The sequence below is a fragment of the Anolis carolinensis genome, unplaced genomic scaffold, assembly GCF_035594765.1.
Source record: "Anolis carolinensis isolate JA03-04 unplaced genomic scaffold, rAnoCar3.1.pri scaffold_7, whole genome shotgun sequence".
Classification (NCBI taxonomy): Eukaryota; Metazoa; Chordata; class Lepidosauria; order Squamata; family Dactyloidae; genus Anolis; species Anolis carolinensis.
The window spans coordinates 19983224-19990723 of NW_026943818.1; the positions used below are offsets into that span (position 1 = coordinate 19983224).

Genomic DNA, 7500 nt, shown 5'->3' on the forward strand with positions numbered 1-7500 from the left:
GCTGGATACCCAAGCTAGTATATATAATATATAATATTATATATACTTTATATACTCGGGTATAAGCCTAGTTTTTCAGCCCTTTTTTTAAGACTTGGGTGAGGGTCCTGGTTGGCTTATATTTGGGTCAGCTTATACTCGAAAATATATGGTACATTTATTATTTTTCTCTATTATTTTTGGCATTATTACATTTATTATTTTTCTCTATTATTGTTGCTACTATTACATTTATTTTACTCTATTTTTATTATTATTATTATTATTATTAATACATTTATTATTTCACTCTGATTTTATTATTAATGTATGACAGAGCAAACAAGATAGAGATGCTGGATTTTGTTTCACAAAATCACAAGTCGAACACTTCCCAAGTGTCTAGGACATTGTTGATGTTGTTGTTGTTAATATTATTATATTGTATGACACAGCAAACAAAATAGACATGCTGGATTTCGTTTCACAAAATCACAAGTCGAACACTTCCCAAGTATCTAGGACATTGTTGTTGTTGTTATTATTATTATATTATATTATATTGTAGGACACAGCAAACAAGATAGATATACTTGATTTCGTTTCACAAAATCACAAGTCGAACACTTCCCATGTGTCTAGGACATTGTTCTTGTTGTTATTATTATTATATTATATTATATTGTATGACACAGCAAACAAGATAGACATGCTGGATTTCGTTTCACAAAATCACAAGTCAAACACTTCCCAAGTGTCTAGGACATAGTTGATGTTGTTGTTGTTGTTATTATTATTATTATTATTATTATTATTATTATTATTATTATATTATAATAATAATAATAATAATAATAATAATAATAATAATAATAATAATAATACAAGATAGACATGCTGGATTTCGTTTCACAAAATCACAAGTCAAACACTTCCCAAGTGTCTAGGACATTGTTGTTGTTGTTGTTATTATATTATATTATATTGTAGGACACAGCAAACAAGATAGATATGCTGGATTTCGTTTCACAAAATCACAAGTCAAACACTTCCCAAGTGTCTAGGACATTGTTGTTGTTGTTGTTATTATATTATATTATATTGTAGGACACAGCAAACAAGATAGATATGCTGGATTTCGTTTCACAAAATCACAAGTCGAACACTTCCCATGTGTCTAGGACATTGTTGTTGTTGTTATTATTATTATATTATATTGTAGGACACAGCAAACAGGATAGATATACTGGATTTCGTTTCACAAAATCACAAGTTGAACACTTCCCAAGTGTCTAGGACATTGTTGATGTTATTATTATTATTATTATTATTATTATTATTATTATTATTATTATTATATTGTATGACACAGCAAACAAACACTTCCCAAGTGTCTAGGACATTGATGTTATTATTATTATATTATATTATATTATATTATATTGTATGACACAACAAACAAGATAGATATGCTGGATTTTGTTTCACAAAATCACAAGTCAAACACTTCCCAAGTGTCTAGGATTATTATTATTATTATTATTATTATTTTATTGTATGACACAGAAAACAAACATTTCCCAAGTGTCTAGGACATTGTTGTTGTTATTATTATTATATTATATTATTTGTATGACACAGCAAACAAGATAGACATGCTGGATTTCGTTTCACAAAATCACAAGTCAAACACTTCCCAAGTGTCTAGGACATAGTTGATGTTATTATTATTATTATTATTATTATTATTATTATTATATAATAATAATAATAATAATAATAATAATAATAATAATAATAATAATAATAATAATACAAGATAGACATGCTGGATTTCGTTTCACAAAATCACAAGTCAAACACTTCCCAAGTGTCTAGGACAGTGTGATGTATTTTCGGATATAACTGTGCGGTTTTCTGGCATTGTATATTTCTGTCGCTTACTATTACAGTAGAGTCTCACTTATCCAACGTTCTGGATTATCCAACGCATTTTTGTAGTCAATGTTTTCAATATATCGTGATATTTTGGTGCTAAATTCCTAAATAGAGTAATTACTACATAGCATTAATGTCTAATGAACTACTTTTCCTGTCAAATTTGTTGTATAACATGATGTTTTGGTGCTTAATTTGTAAAATCATAACTTATTATGATGTTGAATAGGCTTTTTCTTAATCTCTCCTTATTATCCAACATATTCGCTTATCCAACGTCCTGCCGGCCCGTTTATGTTGGATAAGTGAGACTCTACTGTGTTATTATCGTTATGATAATACACTCCCAACAGATAGCCATCCAGCCTCTCTTTAAAAACCTCCAAAGAAAGATACTCAATCACACTCCAACGAATATGCTATTCCTCTGTCAAAACAGCTCTTACCATAAGAAAATTCTCTCTTATGTTTAGTTGGAATCTCTTTTCCTGTACAGTAGTTGGAACCCATTGCTCCATGTCTTGGGGCTCATATATATCTTTCAAATATTTGTGACCCAATACAGGCAAAAACACTCCCAAGCAGAAATGCTCTGGACTCACTCCAGAGATGTTCAGATCCTCTGTCTCCAGCCTATGGCAGTGGCAGGGAAGAATCTTTAAGGTCAAGCCAGGCTGAAACCAATTCAGAAAGGCTCGGCTGTCACCCTTTTCTCTCATATCCGTCACTACAGTAGATGGCCAGAGAGCTCTAGAGAGGTCCTGGCTGTCATCAGGTGGGTACCTTGATAACACCAGTGAGAAATCTCCAAAGCCTTCCAGCCATCTAATGTGGCAACAGAAGCAACATGGACCTGATCCATTCCCCTTTTCCTGTGCTGGGTTTCCAGTTTAGCATTTCAGAAAATGGGGTTGGTAATAAAATCATCCCCACTGTTTTTCAGGACAGATACAGAAAAGACCGCAATTCTACAACGTTTCTCAATACACACCACACTTTACTCCACATGTTTTTTTGTTTGTTTTTTTGTTTGTTGTCAACTTTCCCACGTTTTGGGTTTCCAAAGGTGGCTTTCAAAAATTGAAACAGGTGCCTTGTAAACTTAGTAGTTCCCAAAGAGCTGTCAGAATAGAAAATGTCCTTGTCTGTGAAAAGAATGTAGGGAAGGTTCCAGTTCTACTTCTCTGGAAAGGGAGATCTAGAGCTTAGGAGCAGCAACCAAGACAGCCCTTCTCTTTATTCCCACCAAACGTATCTGTGAGGATTGTGGGACAAAAAGCTGATAAATGATAAAATAATGTAAGGAAAAGGTTCATAAGGCTAAGGTGCAAAATGATGTCAGTTTTGCCAGAAAGGTTATTTGGTTATGTTAGAAGAAAAAAGAAATTGTAGGGCCCCTGTGAGGAGAGGGTGCTGAAATGCTAATTTCATAACACATATATCTTTAATTTTCACTGTCGCAATATACACACATGTACAATCAGGATACGCAGATCCACTTTCAGGCTTGCCTCCTTAACTAGGAGTCGGTTGCAAGTCGTATGTTTGTAACTTGGGGATGGCATGGACATTCATTGAGAAATAATTGCACCAGTCACGCCATTGCACTCTTTTCCAGTGAGAAAGGCTGACACCAGAGACTTGTGTTGTTCCAGCCCTATAGTCTTTGGGACTGTTAAGCCTATGTTCCCCTCGGCTCGGACCCTGACAGCTCTTCTTTGTTTCCTTTCCCCGCAGCTGACATCTCCGGCGATGAAGGAAACCTTTTGTGAGCGGCCGAGAAACCCCAAAACACGAGCCCGGAGCAAGGAGAGCTCTCCCTAGACACAGCCGGGCCCTATGGCTTCTATGGGGCCGAGGAGCCCTGGGACTCAAAGGGAAATACATGGTCGGACAGCCGGGCCCACGGCGGGACCCTTTTGCCAACAGCCTTTACCTCCAGCCAAAACCTTCGAAGGAACTCTTGGCCTTGCAGAGTCCTAGATATTATTATTATTATTATTAGGTCATATTTTGCCTCCATCTGCCGAAGTTCAAAAACTTGGCAGAGATGAGTTTCATGGATATTTTGATGAAAGATCTCGGGGTTAGGATGGGGAGACATAGCTCTGGGATAAGCATATGCCTCTGGATGCAAGATCTTGCATATATATCTATATCTATATAGAGAGAGAATGTATGTATATGTACATGGGAGAGTGTGTGTGTGTATATATATACATACATACATACATAGAGAGAATATATGTATATGTACATGTGTATCTCTTTCTCTCTCTCTCTATATATATATATATATGCCTCTCGAAACAAAATTCTGGCTATACACATACACATATACATACATAGACACAAACATATATATAGAATGTATATGTACATATGTATGTGTATATATATATTTTTATATGCCTCTCAAAACAAAATTCCATCTCTCTCTATAGATATATATACATACAGACACATATAGAGAATGTATATGTATGTGTGTATGTATACTTATATGCCTCTCAAAACAAAATTATGTCTATACATACACACACACATAGAGAATGTATATGTACATTTGTATGTGTGTGTGTATATATATATTCTTATATGTCCCTTGAATCAAAATTCTGGCTATTTACATACATACATATAGAGAGAGAATGTATGTATATATGTACATATGTGTCTATATATTTATGTTTATATGGCTCTCGAAACAAAATTCTGGCTATACACACACACACAATATATATGTACATGGGTATGTGTATATATATTCTTGTACGCCTAATTCTCTATACATATACATACATACACACATATAGAGAGAGAATGTATATGTACATGTACATGTGTGTGTATATATACACACACATACACTTATATGTCTCTTGAATCAAAATTCTGGCTATTTACATACATAGAGAGAATGTATGTATATATGTACATGTGTGTCTATATATATATATTCTTATATGCCTCTCGAAACAAAATTCTGTCTCTCCCTATATACATACACACACATATAGAGAGAATGTATATGTACATGTGTGTGTGTGTGTATATTCTTATATGCCTCTCAAAAGAAAATTCTGGCCATATATATATACTAGCTGTGCCTGGCCACTCGTTGTTGTGGCTAGGACTTTATTTTTCTTTTCTTTTCATTGTATGAACGTAGAGGCATGGATGAGAGGTTGTGCTGTCAATTTTCGAGGTTGTGGGGTGTTTAGTTGTTTTGTCCGGTGCCGTGATTCCATTACCCTTTTATATATATAGATATATACACATACACACACAATATAAATTACACACACATAGAACTTGTATATAATATAATTTATTTCATATAACATAATATATACATCATGTATATTATATATAATACATATACAGTATATATATATATATACACATACACTGTATGTATATATTTATTTATTACAACATATATATCCTGCCCTTCTCATCCAACAGGGGACTCAGGGCGACTTACTATATATATATATATATATATATATATATATATATATATATATATATAGCCAACATTTCGTTTCGAGAGGTATATAAAAACTGGGTGGAGATACAATATATTCCAAAACGTATCTCCCTCAACTTCATAGCCCATATCTTGCATCAAGAGGTGTCTGCTTATCCCATTAACCACGTCTCCTAACGTTAACCCCAGATTTTTCCTTGTAAGTATGGGAGCCCAACTGGCCATTTTTTTGTGTCGTCTTTGAGAGCAAGCGGATCAGCGAGGAGACACCCGTGTATTGAAAATTTGTGAGATGATGATGATCGTCATCATCATCTCTGTTGCCCCGTCTTTCCGACAATAGAAATGGCCATGTTGGGAGTGGCCCCTTGGCTTACAAGCTGGGATAATAATAGTAATAATAGTGTTGTTGGAACAGAATTCTAACCTCTGCCGTGACCCACAGGACATACCTCGCTAGCGTTGTCTCCATCCACCCACAGTTTTATTTTATTTTTGCACTATCGGTTCTCCGCTGGGACTACCTCGAACTCGCCACTGGGTTTGAACCAGATGCTTTCCCTTTTCGACTGGGACGAGATGAAAGATGTGGCTCTGTTTGGAGAAGGCGGCCGGCTTTTGAAGGCGGGGGAGTCGCATATCGCCAAGTCTCAGACTTGCCGGACAAATCCCTCGAATGCTTTCCTGGACTCTGGGCCAGAAAAACAAAAGTGCCTTTTCCAAAGCTATGGCAAACCTGGAGCCGGCTCCGAGGGGCAAAGAAGTGTTCACTATCCCTTCCTCTTTCCCCCAAACTGTTTCAAACCGTACATTGACTTGTTTTGGCTGCACCAAACTCTAGGATCCAAGACAGTTCAGTCTTGGGAGGTGGAGAGAATTTCGCAAGGAGAGAAAACACTGGGATCACAAAGGGTTGTGTCGATCTCTCATTTATCTATCTCTTCATCTCTCTATCTCCATTTATTTATCTCGATGTGAATCTATCTCTTCGTCTATCTAGATCAGTGGTTCTCAACCTGTGGGTCCCCAATGTTTTGGCCTTCAATTCCCAGAACAGCTGGTAAACTGGCTGGGATTTCTGGGAGTTGTAGGCCAAAACATCTGGAGACCCACAGGTTGAGAACCACTCATCTGGTGTCAATCTCCGTCTATCTAATTTCTATCTCCATGTATTTGTGTGTCTTCGTGTGCATATCTATCTCTTCATCCATCCATCCATCCCTTCATCTATCTATCTCTTCGTCTATCCATCCATCTTGATGTATTTGTGTGTCTATGTATGTGTATCTCTTCATCTATCTTGGTCTGTTATCTATCTAGTTTCTATCTCCACATATTTGTGTCTTCGTGTGTGTATCTGTTTATCTCTTCATCTATCCCTCTTTGTCTATCTCTTCATCCATCTGTCCATCTCTTCATCTATCTCTTTGTCCATCCATCCATCTCTTCATCTGTCAGTCTCTTCGTCTATCTCTTCATCTATCTTATCTTCGTCTGTTAGCTATGTAGCTATCTAGTGTCCATCTCCATGTATTTATGTGTCTAGGTCTATCAATCTATCTTTGTCCATCCATCTGTCTTTTTATCTATCTCTTCATCTATCTTATCTTAATCTGTTATCTATATCTAGTGTGTATCTCTTCATCTAACCATCCATCTCTTCATCTATCTGTCCATCTGTTATCTATCATGTGTCGATCTCTTCATCTATCTTCATATGTTATCTAGTGTCTTATCTCCATGTATTTATGTGTCTATGGGTATCAATCAATCTCTTCATCTCTTTATCCATCCATCTATCGATCTCTATCTAGTGTCTATCTCCATGTATCTATCTCTTAATATATTAAGAGATAGATACATGGAGATAGACACTAGATAGAGATGGATAGATAAAGCGATAGATGAAGAGATTGATCGATACCCATAGACACATAAATGAATGGAGATAAGACACAACATATGAAGATATATTGATATATACATGGAGATAGACACTAGATAGAGATGGACAGATGGATGGATGAAGAGATTGATTGATACACATAGACACATAAATGAATGGAATCTATCTAGTGTCTATCTCCATG

General features: G+C 35.7%; 1 protein-coding gene across 2 annotated transcripts in view; it reads left to right on the forward strand.

Annotated features, from left to right (window-relative positions):
* The window catches only part of spns2 (SPNS lysolipid transporter 2, sphingosine-1-phosphate), a 76159-nt gene that overhangs the window by 66948 nt on the left and 1711 nt on the right, over positions 1-7500 (forward strand). For both annotated transcript variants that reach the window (XR_010000321.1, XM_062960680.1), the window contains one exon: positions 3655-7500. This exon is cut by the window's right edge and continues 1711 nt beyond it. The gene's annotated coding sequence lies outside the window, so the exon portion shown is untranslated. The remainder of the gene's footprint in view (positions 1-3654) is intronic.